The sequence below is a fragment of the Saccopteryx bilineata genome, chromosome 4 (assembly GCF_036850765.1).
Source record: "Saccopteryx bilineata isolate mSacBil1 chromosome 4, mSacBil1_pri_phased_curated, whole genome shotgun sequence".
Lineage (NCBI taxonomy): Eukaryota > Metazoa > Chordata > Mammalia > Chiroptera > Emballonuridae > Saccopteryx > Saccopteryx bilineata.
Genome location: NC_089493.1, coordinates 231,967,673 through 231,983,086, shown reverse-complemented (window position 1 = coordinate 231,983,086; position 15,414 = coordinate 231,967,673). Strand labels below are relative to the sequence as shown.

The window sequence follows — 15,414 nt, the reverse complement described above, 5'->3', positions numbered from 1 at the left end:
TTTTAAAAAGTAAAATCACCAGTCAAAACCATAAAACAACAAAGAACATGAACATAGTACTAAATAGACCGGGGGTCTCAAACTCGCGGCCCGCCGAACAATTTTGTGCGGCCCACAGACTAATCCACGAAGTTCAAAATATTTTGGATAAAATTAAGTAAGCCTAGGGGCCTACTTGTATTTTTCATTTCTCTAGCATCCTAGCTAGATATTAGCTTAGTTAACAGCAGTTGTGATGCGAACTACAGTTTCTGGTCGTTTTGTGACACTGAGTAAACTGCATGTACGATTGTGCTTGTTGTACTGATTTTTTTTTTGTTTTCAACTGCAGTGAGAAAAGTGTTGCGTAACAGTTGCCTTTTGTAGACCTAGTGCAGCCTGCCCAACGGCTGTGATCTTGCTCTGCGGCCCACATGCTGAGTTGAGTTTGAGACCCCTGAAATAGACTATGAAAACGGCACTTGTTTACAAAATAAGAGCATTGCTTTGTGTGGCCTCAGCTGAGAATATGGGCATTAGACAACTCAAATTTTTTACAACTTTACACATGTTCATTAATGACCATGAAAGTGCTACAGTCTTGGTTTTGGGATTACAAACAAATTTTAACAAGTAGGTAGATCTATAAATACCGAATCCATGAATAATAAGGACCATCTATTCCTTATACAACTTAAAATACTAAATTAATGGAATAGGGAAGCAAAATATAAAATATTATTATTTTTTCATTGTCAAGTTTTATTTTAAAATGTGAGGAAAGTATTGTAGTAAAAATGACAATTATATATTGAGTTTTATTATGAACAAAATAGGACTCTTTAAAGCACTAAAATTTTAATTTCAACAAATCACTGAAGTGGTTAACACTCTTGTGCCCATTTACAGATAAAAAAACTAAGGCTTGGAAAGGAAAGCATCTTCCCTAAGCTCACCCAGCTCCTAACTGGCTGAGCAAGAAAGTCAGCGTACTCCTATAACTCTATGAAATACAACTTCTCTAAAGTTAATGATAGGCTCTAATTTGAAACCAGTTGATAAATTTACCATAATTCTATGTTTTAGCTAGAACACAGTTGCATATTTTAAAGCTTTTTCTTTGTGGAGGTTTTTGTAAAATTTCCATCTAAATCATTCATCTTAACCATACACAATCATTCTGTTGACATTCTTGTAAGCTCTGTAGAACATAAAAGAGCAACCTTTCAGATAACAAAAGTCTTTTTTTCCTTGTATTTGTCCAGGAATACACTCTTTGTATACAAGCTTATAGTACTTTCTCAGAAAGAAGTTAAGAAATGGGTTCTTTCAGGAACACAGATGGTAAATATTTGTCACATCTTTAAAATGCTAACTCTTCTTTATATTTTGTTATAACTAATGAGGAATTATGTCATTTTGTTTTTAAAATGTCAACAACTTCTTAGTATACACAGAACAAAGTCAAACTCCTCAGCCTGGCATTTAGAGTCTCTACAACATGAGTGCAATTTCCATATATAAGTGAGTACATAGCATTCCTCACTCTGCTCCATCCAGTCTATTTCATTTGTTGCTACTTCAAAACACCCTTTCCCTCCAACTCCTGGCCCATTCCTCACACTGTTTCTTCTACTTGGCTCTCTTACCCTCCAATATCTCTAGATGCCAAAAATATAGCCTCCTTCATAAGACCTCAGTATCTCCAGTTCATAATTAGTTTATTCTACCTATGTGGCCTTGTCTTTAAGAAAATGACTACATATTGTAGGTGCCAGACATGTTATTCACACTAAAATGAAAAAGCCATGAGTATCTATGACTTGGGCATATCAGCTAGGATATTTTTTACAAAAGAAGGTTGAGATATCATTGGTAATTCTTGTTTAAAAATGACAGATCTTCCATGGGGACAGACTACCTCTAGGTATTTGGTAATCAATCAATCAGTCAATATTTTAAGACAACCTTTTGTTTTTTTTAGCATTCTCTACATCTTCCTACCTGCCTATAAAGATATTTACTACCCATGGAGTTTGGGCAGTCCAAATCTTGGGCTAGTGAGATCCAGACCAGTGATTTTCTTTTTTTTTTGTATTTTTCTGAAGCTGGAAACGAGGAGAGACAGTCAGACAGACTCCCATATGCGCCCGACCGGGATCCACCCGGCACGCCCACCAGGGGCGACACTCTGCCCACCAGGGGGCGATGCTCTGCCCCTCTGGGGCGTCGCTCTGCTGCAACCAGAGCCATTCTAGCACCTGGGGCAGAGGCCAAGGAGCTATCTCCAGCACCGGGGCCATCTTTGCTCCAATGGAGCCTTGGCTGCAGGAGGGGAAGAGAGAGACAGAGAGGAAGGAGGGGGGGGGGGTGGAGAAGCAAATGGGCGCTTCTCCTATGTGCCCTGGCTGGGAATCGAACCCGGGTCCCCTGCATGCCAGGCCGACGCTCTACCGCTGAGCCAACCGGCCAGGGCCGAGACCAGTGATTTTCAACACTGGTCCACGAACCTGTCCAACAGAAATTTCAAGACCCAGTAATCTCAGTTAAATTTGCTTATGCTCAGGGTGATTTTTGTTTAGTGGTCCCAGAAATAATTTTTCTATTTTCACCAGTCTCCAAGTGTTGAAAATTTGAAAACCACTGATCTAGACCACATCAAGAACTTCTCTCTGATCTGTAAGGGAAGCAGGGATAAATTTCATTTATGATGCTCTGGTGACCATAAATGTGCCTACGTCCTTGAGTCAATCCCCAGAGTGAGAATGTAGAGTGACTAACAGAACCTCCTCCATGAAGTGGGGAGATTATCTGGATCACCCAGGTGGGTTCACTATCATCACAAGGATTCCTATAAGAGGGAGGCAAGTGAACCAGCCTTGGAGAAGCAGATGTGATCAAGGAAGCAGAGGCTGAAACAATGTATGACCACGGGGTATAAATCAGCCTCTAAAGCTGGGGAAGGCAGGGAAACAGCCTCTGGAAGGAATGCAGCCCTGTCAGCATCTCAGTTTTAGCCCAGCGAACATGATTTCAGATTTCCAGAACTGTAAGAGAATAAATTTATGTTGTGTTAAACCACTAACTGTGTGGTAGTTGACTACCACAGCAATAGGAAGCTAATACCACACCTCTGGCTTCTGAGTGGAGAACAGCTTGGAGGGGGATCAAAGGGAGAGCCGGAGGCCAGCTGAGCTGCTGTAACAGCATCCACACAAAGCAGGTCTGTCCAAGCAGAATGATGGCTGCACAGACCTGGGACAAGGAGATACTCTGGAGAAATATTACGGAGGTCGGGCTATAGGACTTGCCAAATTCCCTTAGCTCCTAAACCATTCTTTGTTTTGGCAGAAGCTGGAACCCCTGGGTATTATTTGGCACACTGGAGTCATCAGTCTTAGAAAGCAAGTGCTGCTTTACTAGGTGACTGATTTGACCAATAAATAATTTACTCACCAACTGGGAACATCCAGCCAATGGAAAAAACCAATTCAGAGCCCAGACTAAACAAATCCGAAGGCAAGCTCTTTGGTTCGGTACTCCCATAAAGAATGCAAAAGTAAGGTCAGAGATAGCAGCAGGCACAAAGGTGGATGCCTTCAAGGGGGAATGTGCTGTGGTCTGATTCCAGGCTCTGCAGCATTTCCTCTTCACAAGGAGAAGAATGATTTTCTCCACAGTCGAAACGGGAGGGGAAGTTTTGTCAGACCCCTCTGAGCACCCTTCTCCGGTCCTTCCTGTCCCCTGCAGGCCGGGACCCCACCTGGCTGATCACAATGAGGCATTCCTATTGGCCAGATTTCAAGCTGTGGCCTCTGCCCAAGGTGCTCTCACTGCAGCCCAGAGCTGTCCCAAACGCTAGCCAGAACGCTGAAGACCCAGAGAAGGGGCAATCTGGGAGGAGACCAGCATGCTGCCCTGTCACACAATAGCATCTCCATCCCAGGGAGAAGACTGACATAAGCCTTCAGTCCTCCAAGCCATCCAGGATTTTGCCTGCAAGATTTCCCTACAGTCCCCTCCCCACGCCAGCTCTGCCATCCACCTCATCACACCTTTTTCTGTCAGTGCCCAGAGCTAATCTCAGCTTCCTGAGGAGGTGTCTGGCCCCAGCAGACATGTCTCAGGGTCAAGTGTGATTCTCATGAGTCACACAGTCTACAGAGTTGTGTCATCCTGTGTGCCACATATGCCCTTCCTTCCAAGACACCTTCTCTGACTCTCCACCTCTCCCTGAGAATGAAACCACATATCGTCACAACACAGAGGCACCATATCCCAGGGTTTTGCACAGTTGAGAGGGGCAGGGAGCCACCCTCATTGTCACCTTAGCAGCGGGAGCACCAGTTCTGAGCCCTGAGGCTCAGCATCTCCAGTGAGAAACTCTCTGTGGCAGGAGAGAGGAGGGCGTTGAGTGCACACGTGTCACAACGGTGCGTGCCCTTTCTCCCTGCCTGGCCTCCAAGTCCCCCAGCCTGGGTCATAATTACTCTCTTCTCCAGTGTCGGGAGATACTTTGCAGCTCCTATCTCTTATCCTAGAGCTTAAGAGACCTCATCTCAACCCAGCTGAGCTGGTCAGCAGGTCTCGTGTTCTTGCCCAGGACCAGTGAAACAGATCACTCTTTTTTTTTTTTCTTTTTATGTACACCATTTTGACTTAATGGTCTCATTTCTGCCCCAAACCTCTCACCCTCTAGATTAATACCTCACTCTACCTACTTCACATCCCCTAGATTCCCAAAGTGGTTTGTGGGTATCCGTTTTTATCGGTAATGAAAATCAAAGTGCTTTGCTAAAAGAATAACACAGAGGCTCGAGGCTCATAAAGTGCCCTCCAATTCTGACCCCTCCCGTCAGAACCAGACCTCATTCCTGCTCTCTGTTTTAGAAAGCTTTTCATCCAACAGGCCGCCAAGGCAACCAGTTGCCTGAAGAGAACAGCATTGGGAGGAACACAGAGGTCACATGGATACGGTGTGCTGTTCGTTGATTACATCTTTTCCAAGTCGGTTCTTGGAACAGACACCGTGAATGCCTGAACAGCATGTGCTTACTGTTCTGCAATTAGTTTTGATCTCTCTGGCTAAATGCTGTGTCCAGTTGTTCTGAAAAAGAAAAGAAGTGCTCTACTTCTACACCATTTCTTTTTCTATCTGCATTCAATGAAGACCTTCTGAAGCCTTGGTCTCTCCTAGGAATGGTGAGGGATAAGAATGAATCATTCCTCGCCTTCAAGAAGCTAGTAGCATACAAGAGAGAAACCATGTATCCAATATCTGACATACAATACACTCCAGTGTCTGGAGGAGAGAAAGGGCCTTTTCTTTATTAAACAAATATATGCATGACATAATTTAGGCTTGAGGATACAGAAGTGAAGAAGGCAAAAGAGGTCCCTATCCTCATAGGGAGAGATGATCATATAACCGGAAAAAAAATATGCAAAGTTAGTTTTAAAAGTGATCAATACAATGAACAGAAGAGGAATGGGATAGGATGGGATGGAGGTTAGCTTAGAGCAGGTATTCAGGTCATCCTGCCTGGAGAGTGAGCTTCCCTCTGAATGACCAGACGGTTCTAGCTGTACAAGACGGTTCTAGCTGAACAAGACGGTTCTAGCTGTACAAGACGGTTCTAGCTGCACAAGACGGTTCTAGCTGCACAAGACGGTTCTAGCTGAACAAGACGGTTCTAGCTGCACAAGACGGTTCTAGCTGAACAAGACGGTTCTAGCTGCACAAGACGGTTCTAGCTGCACAAGACGGTTCTAGCTGCACAAGACGGTTCTAGCTGCACAAGACGTAGGGAAAGAATGATGTGGGTGGAGGAAATAATTGACTGAGCTATGAGGTGGGCCTGGGGGTCTGTGAGCTTTAGGAGAGAAGCGATAGTTCCGCCTCGAAGATGGTTAAATGGGCACGGTGCCAATTCCATGGCATAAGCAAGGGCTCAGAGCTGGGAAAGCACGAACTGTGTGTAGTTGGCATCAGGCATGGATCTGAATCAAGGTCTGGGGACACTGACGTTCAGAAGATGGGAGGAGGGTAGGCATTTATGGAGGTCCCAGGGCCACGCTGGGGCTATGGAATGTGTTCTGGGAGTGCGGACCACTGCAGGCTGAGAGCAGTCTCTGAGTTGATAAGAATGCGCTTTCGGAAGATTGCTCTGGCCTTAGTGGGAACTATTTTTGCCTTTGACAAACAAATATTCCCCTGTGCTCTGTCAAAGCTTCCTATTTGAGAAATATTCATCTCCATGCCTAGTTTTCTTATAAGAGACTGGACTATAAAATGGTTTTAAGTAGCACTGGCAATATAATTTCTGTGGCCCAGCACAAAAGGAAAATGTCAGCCCTTTGTGCAAAACGCAGTTTAAAAGCTTTCTCCTCTCTTCAGCCACCTCTGTCATGGCTCATCGTGGTCTTCTGTATCTGTTATTTCATACAAAGTAACTCCCCCGGCATACTCGTGGAGCAAGTGCAGGTGGTCAGAGGCACCAAATGCCTTCCTCCTCGCTGAACTCTCTGGAGCCCACCCCCAGGGAAGGAAGCCAGTCCTGGGAGGAAGCCAGGGAGCAGGAGGCCAATGTGCTGTCCCGCAGAGACAGAGAGGTGGAACCACCCAGGAGCCAAAGCCCCCAGCCCCCAGCACATTCCTCAGCGTCCCACCTATTTCACATACAAAATGGAACCCACACGCAAAATGACGAAGAACTTCAAGATGCGGATTGCATCCCTCTGCTGCAGGGCTCTGTACTTGGCAACGGGGCACACGTGGAGCCTGCCCTGGTTTGAGGCCCAGCGAGGTGGTAACTGCACCTCAACATAGACTTTCTCCCTTAGAACTTCAACTCAGTGAGGTACTGCCTGTCAAAAACACACAGGCTACTCTGGTTCTATAAGATGTTACCACTCGGGGAGCTGAGCGAAAGGTACATAGGACCTGTCTGTAGTCTTTTTTGCAACCTTCAACCTCCTGTGAATCTACAATTATTTGAAAATAAAAGGTTATATATGAAAAGCCCTCACATGTGTGCTATTTTGCTGAAGGCAGTAAGGAGAGAAAGAGGGAGAAAAAGAAGGAAGGAATCGAAGAGCAAGGCTGAGATGATAAAATTAAAGTCACTTAGTGGTACTCAGCTGGACATAATAAGTTCTCTTACAACCTTAGCTGGAAACAACGTAAGATGAGAAAGGACAAAAGGACAGGTGGTCAGGCTAGCATTTCCAAAGGGGAAGGACGAACCAGCTTGTTTCTGACCACAGTCCCCTTTTAACCTGTTCAAATCCACAAAATGATCATTTACTGATTGCTCACTATGTGCAAAGAATGCACTGTACTGCACTGCACCCTCTGGTATTAAAATATAAGACAATTTCATTTTATGCAAACAATGTTTCCTCAAGAACCAATGGGATACGAAACTTATCTTGACAGAGAATGGCAGGTACATCTAGTTACCAGCTAAAGAAGTGCTGCCTTTTGGCAATAGAGTGAACAGAGTTCTCTTGACCCATCTGTTTTGATTTTTTAATTCAGTTTGGGAGTATTTCTGATTCTGTGCTGATATTTGCATAATACTATTCCATATTTGCATAATTCAAATTGTCATAAAAGGACCTACACAGACCTTAAAGGGATGTTGTTGGCATTAAATAAACTAACATATATAAAGCAACTAATGCAATCCTTGGAACTAAACAGGCAGAACATTATAAATAACCATTTTTATTGTTGTTACAGTCAATTATATTTCCAATAAATCACAGTCTCCAATTCCAAAGAATAGCATCTCTAGGCTATAAAGCTGGGTTGTTGTTTTTTCAATCTGTAGGAGTAGAATAGAAGTAGAGCTCATAGAGTTAAAACATTTCATAGGAAAATACCATTTAGCATGAAGGTATTAAGTGTTTTTTCACTGAAGAGAAAATTAACACCCAGTCAATTCTTCTGCTTCATCTAATCAGTGACTAAAATACCTCTTCCATTATGTTATTTTTCTTTGTCGTCAGCATGGGGGAAGGATTCACAGATCAATGAGGTCTCTGAATTAAAGGCAAACAGTGGTAGAAGTAGTCTGCATGGTCATTCTCTAAATCTAGCTAAGTAGCCCACAAGTGTTCTTCCACTCCTGGGTAACATCGAGGGAGTAAGGTACCCCTAAGCAGCAGAGCAGGGCCAGAGCACTGGAATTTAGAGCACTGAGCACCATCTTTCTGCAATCCAAATTCAGGCTCCCCTTTGACTCTGGCCGTCGTCATCATTGTCATGTACTTAGTAGCATGTCCTCCAGAGCCAGTCTTTAATCGTGGTGGGGCCTTGAGAATCAAAACCCAAAAGAGGGCCAAAACCACCAGGCAAGTAGCCTTCACAATATTCCCAGGAGAGGAACAGTTTTCTAAACATAGAGCTAGGAAGACTTGTCTCTGTAGAGGTCATGTCATAGCTGTGAAGAAATACAACAAAACACTAGAAACTTAATCCAGAAGAAACTGGTGCTGCATTCCAGGCTCTATAACTAATTGTTCACTGTGGTCATTGTGTGAGTACTTCCTCTGGATCCAGCAAAGCCTTAGCTTACTATCCTAGGAAAATCAATGACTGCTCAGATGGAGCTTGGTCTCAAGCCCCACACGAAATAGTCCATCTAACAATAGACTGCGAACACCATCTCCGGATCTCACAACTGGGATCCAGGCCTCAACCCTGCTAACTTGTACCTGGATGGACCTGGGTGACTCGAGCCTGAATTCAAACCCCCATCAGCCCTGACCTTCCACGCTGAATGTAAGCATGCAGTGTGGTATATCTGACCTGTATGAAATAAATCTTTCATAGAGGCAGTCTTTGCTGTGGTTAAGTAAGCCTTGGTTCACATCCTGGTTTTACCACCTATTAGCTGTTTTTCCTTGGCTAAATTACTTAACCACAGGTGCCCCTACTTCCTCATTTGTTGAATGCAGATAATGTACCCCTAACAGTGAGATCACTTGCCCAAATCAAGGAGTATTAAGGCAGACTTTTCTAGACATGAAGAATTAGAACAATCTCCTGCCATTTTAATCTTTACTCAAGACAAGGCAGCCCTTGCCAGATAGCTCAGTTGGTTAGAACATCACCCTGAAGGACAGAGGTTGGTGGTTCAATCCCCGGTCAGGGCACATACAAAGAAGCAGATCAAAGTTCCCGTCTCTCTCTCCCTCTCTCCTTCCCTCTCTCTGTCTCTAAAATGAATACAATAAACATTTTTAAAAAAACACAACACAAGGCTAAATGGCATTTAGACATCACCTACACTATATTTAGCTGTATGCTGATGATTTTTTTTTCCTTTTCTCAAAGGTCTGAGCCATTAAGTTTTCCTGAGATTAGACCGAAGGGGATTTGCTAGACTCTTCCAGTAAATTCTGTGGACATGACACAGCAACTACTCAAAGAGGGGATGGTTTTTGGACCCTTTCTATTACTTCCCTGGGGTTCCACTGTGGATCACAGGATGGGTTATCTCACTGGAGGCAGGTTCAGTGGAAAGGCTTCTTTTTATTATTTACTAGAAATATTAAACTAGCAGGCAACTACAATTTTCAAATGCACAGAGAGATTTCTCACAGGAACATGTCCTCACTGTCATTTATAGACCTGCATTTATCTTCTGAAAAGGGTGTGCCCTGACCTTATCATGTCTTACTGAAGAACAATAGACTATAGTCCCTATTTGCTAATCTCATTTGGTTTCTCAGAAAGTGAAGAAAATTTTTGATTGTATGGTGACTCTTGGGGGAACACATAGGCCCATAGAGAGAGTATTTGATGGAGTATCTCCCACGTGAGATGATTGAAAGTGCACAGTTCCCTGCCTGGTGCATAGTAAGCACTCAGTCTCAATAAGTGTTAGCAAAAAAACCCCAAACCACAGAAAGCACTATATAATTTAGCACTCAATTATGTTGCACAGGCCTGCTTTGTGGGAAGAGAGAGAATTCTCTCTTTTTTGTGACAAAAAAGTACTTCACAAGGGAGGAGGAATTTGAGTTGGACTTGAAGGGTAGCTGGACTACCAATGGAAGAAGAAGAGATGGAGGCCTGAATGAGGAAGGAAACCTGAGCACAGATAGAAAAGGAGTGAGTAGTGTATTCCTGGGGCACTGAGAACTATTAATGACATCAAATAGATAGGGTAGGATCTATTTGATCAGTTCATAGAGGGGATTGGGAATCAGCAAGAGAGTCTTGATTGGATAGTTTTCATATGTTCATGAGTCTATCAGCCTGGGCCCATGCAGGAGATAGAAATCACTGTTTTCCAGAGAAAACAAAACCAATAGGGTGTGTGTGTGTGTGTGTGTGTGTGTGTGTGTGTGTGTGTGTGTGGAGAGAGAGAGAGAGAGAGAGAGAGAGAGAGATTTTAAGAAACTGGCTCATACAATTTTGAAAGCTGGCAAGTCTAAATTCTACAGGACAGTCCAACAAGCTGGAGACCCAGTAAAGAGTTAATGTTGAAGCTGGAGTCTAAAGGCAGTCTGGAGGTGGAATTCCCTCTTCCTCTGAAAGACCTCAGTCTATTTCTCTTAAGGCCTTAAACTGACTGAATGAGGCTCACCCACATCATAGAGAGCATCTGCTTTACTCAAATTCTACTGATTTATATGTTAATCACAACTAAAAACTACTGTAAAGCCAGTAGCCATGGTGAAAAGCCAGCAGCCAGGGCCACCATCGCAGCCGCCTGGCCCATGCAGGTTCACACTGGATTCGGACAGTCGGTAAAGAAACAACGGAGCCAAGAGCTGATGGGCCATTGTCTTTAATCCTAGCTTGCACCCAGCGGGCAAGTAAAAACACACACTGGGCTCCAAAACCCACTTAATTCAGTGCTCACAAAGCTACTGACTTATCCGAGTTTCCTAGAATCAAAGGTTTCTAGCTCACCAGACTTATTCACCTCTTTTCCCCATCTCCTTCCTTCTCCCTGCACAAACTCTGCACTAACTGGCCTCTCACTCAACACTCCACCATCTTGGCTGCTTCTCCTGGCCTCCTCCACGTGGCCTTTCTCTGCTCTCTGCTCTCTGCTCTCTGCTGCTAATCTCAGGAACCAAGAGAGCAAGCTCCTGTTCTGCCCCCATTTTATAGTGTAGATTCATAACCTTTAATCCAATATACAAAATAGGGAAGTTTCTAATACAAAGTCACTTATCTGGGGCATGATGGGATTGTACCACCCCACATCAAAACGGGTAGGAAAGGCTTAATCCCAAAACCAAGCCCCAGGCTACAAGGATTCTGCCTGCCCACAGCCCACAGAGACACACATTAATATCACCTGGGCAACGGCCTCCACGTGAGCAGCGCCATCCTTAACAAAGTGAGTGTAATACATTTTATCTGCCCAACACACGGCCACCATCACAGCCGCCGGCCATGCAGGTTTGCATTGGATTCAGAGAGAGGGTAATAAAACAATGGAGCCAAGAACTGGTGGGCCATCATCTTTATCCTAGCTTGCACCCAGCGGGCAAGTAAAAACACATACTGGGCTCTAAACCCACTCACATTCAGTGCTCACAAAGCTACTGACTTATCTGAGTTTCCTAGAATCAAAGGTTTCTAGCTCACCAGACTTACTCACCTCTGTTCCCCATCTCCTTCTCTCTGCACAAACTCTGCACAAACTGGCTTCTCCTTTAGCACTCCACCATCTTGGCTGCTTCTCCTGGCCTCCTCCACATGGCCTTCTCTGCTCTCCTCTCTGCTCTCTCCTCTAATGCTAATCTCAGGAACCGAGAGAGAGAGCAAGCTCTCAGTCTGCCCCACTTATAGTGTAGAAACCAAAACCTTTAATCAAATATACAAACAAGGAAGTCTCTGATACAAAGTCACTTATCTGAGGCATAATGGGATTCCTCATGAGAGTGCACCACCCCACATCAAAAAGGGTGGGAAAGGCTTAGTCCTAAAACCAAGCCCCAGGTTACAAGGATCCTGCCTGCCCACATCCCGCCCCCAACACACATTAATATAATCATGCCCATCCCAAGCAAGAAGGGCAACCAATACCATCACCTGGGTGACGGCTTCCATGTGGGCAGCACCATCTTTAACAAAGTGAGCATAATATATTTTATCTGCCCAACAACTACCTTCATAGTGACATCTCGAATGGTATTTGACCAAATATATAGGCACCATAACTTAACCAAGTTGATACGTAAAATTAGTTCCTGGACACTTGGTTCAGTGGTAGAGCATCAGCCCAGCATGTGGATGTCCTGGGATCAATTCCTAGTCAGGACACACAGGAGAAAGAATCATCTGCTTCTCTACCCCTATCCTCCCTCTTCTCTCTGACTTTCTCTTTTCCTCCCGCAGCCATGGCTTGATTGGTTTGGACTCATTGGCTCAAGGCACTGAGGATAGCTCTGTGGAGTCTCTGCCGCAGGCATTAAAAATAGCTCAGTTGAGAGCATGGCCCCAGGTGGGCAGATCATTGACCCAGATGGCGATCCCAGCTGAGGCACATGTGGGAGTCTGTCTCTCTATCTCCCCTCCTCTCATTTAGAGAAGGAAGAAAAAAATTAACCAATACACAAGTAATTTAAACAGAGGAAGTTCAATATAAAGAACTATTAACCAATGATAAGAAAGTAATTATAAAGATAAAAAGAGAATTCTAAATGGTATTTTATTTTTTTACAGGGACAGAGAAAGTCAGAGAGAGGGATAGATAGGGACAGATCGACAGGAATGGAGAGACATGACAAGCATCAATCATCAGGTTTTCGTTGTGACACCTTAGTTGTTTATTGATTGCTTTCTCATATGTGCCTTGAACGTGGGCCTTCAGCAGACCGAGTAACCCCTTGCTCGAGCCAGCGACCTTGGGTCCAAGCTGGTGAGCTTTTTGCTCAAGCCAGATGAGCCCGCACTCAAGCTGGCGACCTCGGGGTCTCAAACCTGGGTCCTTCCGCATCCCAGTCCAACGCTCTATCCTCTGCACCACCGCCTGGTCAGGCCTAAATGGTATTTTAAAGCAAAGAGGGAGAACAACCAAGAAAGCACAAATTCGAAAGTAGAGGTTCTGACCTCATCAGAGACGTTGGTTGCAGCCACAGAATGATGAAGGATTTTGCTGGGCTAGAGTTGGCCCACAGTCTTTGCGCAAGCAGGGACAAACAACCTGCTGGCACGCAGGTGATCCAAGACTGCTGGACAGGTACGCAGTGAGTCAGGAGTACAGAGAGTGTCAGGGAGTGCTGTAGGTGGGAGGTCTAAAGAGCATAGTGTCTGCATTGGGCCAGGGGGAAGTTTCCTATATGTGCAGCCCCATAGGGGTTAGGAAAAGATGTGCAGAGTAGAAACTTGGGAGAGAGAGCAGGCTGTCTAGGGCTACCCAGTATGCCACCACTCCCCAAACTGAGAGCGGGGAAACCTTGGGGAGGCCACTTCCTGCTAGCACTTAGCACTGGAGGAGACCTGGAGGCCAAGGAGTGGAGGCAAATGCAACATGCTCTAGGCTCCTCTGGGCCGACCCCCAGGAACCAGGAGGAAGAGTCCTTCTTCCTGTCCTGTCTTTCCGGGGCTCTGTACTGTCAAAGTGTAACTTCATGCCAGCTGGCAAAGAGAAAAAAATGTTAAAAGTCCTGTAAAGCCAGTAGCCAGGGCCACCATCACCACAGCCACCTGGCCCATGCAGGTTCGCATTGGATTCAGACAGTTGGTAAAGAAACAACGGAGCCAAAAACTGGTGGGCCATCATCTTTAATCCTAGCTTGCACCCGGCAGGCAAGTAAAAACACACTGGGCTCCAAAACCCACTCACATTCAGTGCTCACAAAGCTACTGACTTATCCGAGTTTCCAAGAATCAAAGGTTTCTAGCTCACCAGACTTATTCACCGCTGTTCCCCATCTCCTTCCTTCTCCCTGCACAAACTCTGCACTAACTGGCCTCTCACTCAACACTCCGCGATCTTGGCTGCTTCTCCTGGCCTCCTCCACATGGCCTTTCTCTGCTCTCTGCTGTGCTCTCTCTGCTCTCTCATGCTAATCTCAGGAACCAAGAGAGTAAGCTCCCATTCTGCCCCCATTTTATAGTGTAGAAATCAAAACCTTTAATCCAATATACAAAATAGGGAAGTCTCTAATACAAAGTCACTTATCTGAGGCATGATGGGATTGTACCACCCCACATCAAAAAGGGTAGGAAAGGCTTAGTCTTAAAACCAAGCCCCAGGCTACAAGGATTCTGCCTGCCCACAGCCCACAGAGACACACATTAATATCACCTGGGCAATGGCCTCCACGTGGGCAACGCCATCTTTAACAAAGTGAGCATAATACATTTTATCTGCCCAACAGTTCCCCATCTCCTTCCTTCTCCCTGCACAACAAACTTTGCACAAACTGGCTTCTCCCTCAGCACTCCACCATCTTGGCTGCTTCTCCTGGCCTCCTCCACGTGGCCTTTCTCTGCTCTCTGCTGTGCTCTCTCTGCTCTCTCATGCTAATCTCAGGAACCGAGAGAGTAAGCTCCTATTCTGCCCCCATTTTAGAGTGTAGAAATCAAAACCTTTAATCCAATATACAAAATAGGGAAGTCTCTAATACAAAGTCACTTATCTGGGGCATGATGGGATTGTACCAGCCCACATCAAAAAGGGTGGGAAAGGCTTAGTCTTTTTTTTTTTTTTTTCTGAAGCTAGAAACAGGGAGAGACAGTCAGACAGACTCCCGCATGCGCCCGACCGGGATCCACCTGGCACGCCCACCAGGGGCAACACTCTTCCCACCAGGGGGTGATGCTCTTCCCACCAGGGGGCGATGCTCTGCCCCTCTGGGGCGTCGCTCTGTCGCGACCAAAGCCACTCTAGCACCTGGAGCAGAGGCCAAGGCGCCATCCCCAGCGCCTGGGCCATCTTTGCTCCAATGGAGCCTTGGCTGCGGGAGGGGAAGAGAGAGACAGAGAGGAAGGAGAGGGGGAGGGGTGGAGAAGCAGATGGGCGCTTCTCCTGTGTGCCCTGGCCGGGAATTGAACCCGGGACCTCCGCACGCCAGGCCGACGCTCTACCACTGAGCCAACCGGCCAGGGCAAGGCTTAGTCTTAAAACCAAGCCCAGGCTACAAGGATGCTGCCTGCCCACAGCCCGCCCCCAACACACATTAATATCACTTGGAAGATGGGCTTCCATGTGGGCAGCACCATCTTTAACAAAGTGAGCATAATATATTTTATCTGCCCAACAAGTCCCCAGTCTATTTTCACCAATCAGGCAATAAGTATATATAAATCTGGAGCTGAAAGGCAATATGTTGGCAATGGCACGTGGGCAGTACAGGGAAGCAACCCCTGTGTGGGCAGTATCAGATGGTTCAAACTATGTTGTCAGGCCAGGAGCTCAGCCAGGAGGCTGCTGGAGCGATAAAGGCGTGAGATGC

The 15,414-nt window shown here is 45.6% G+C and overlaps 1 protein-coding gene across 2 annotated transcripts in view; it reads left to right on the top strand.

Moving 5' to 3' along the window:
* The window catches only part of LOC136334123 (uncharacterized), a 155,156-nt gene that overhangs the window by 114,498 nt on the left and 25,244 nt on the right, over window positions 1–15,414 (top strand). The window lies entirely within an intron of this gene.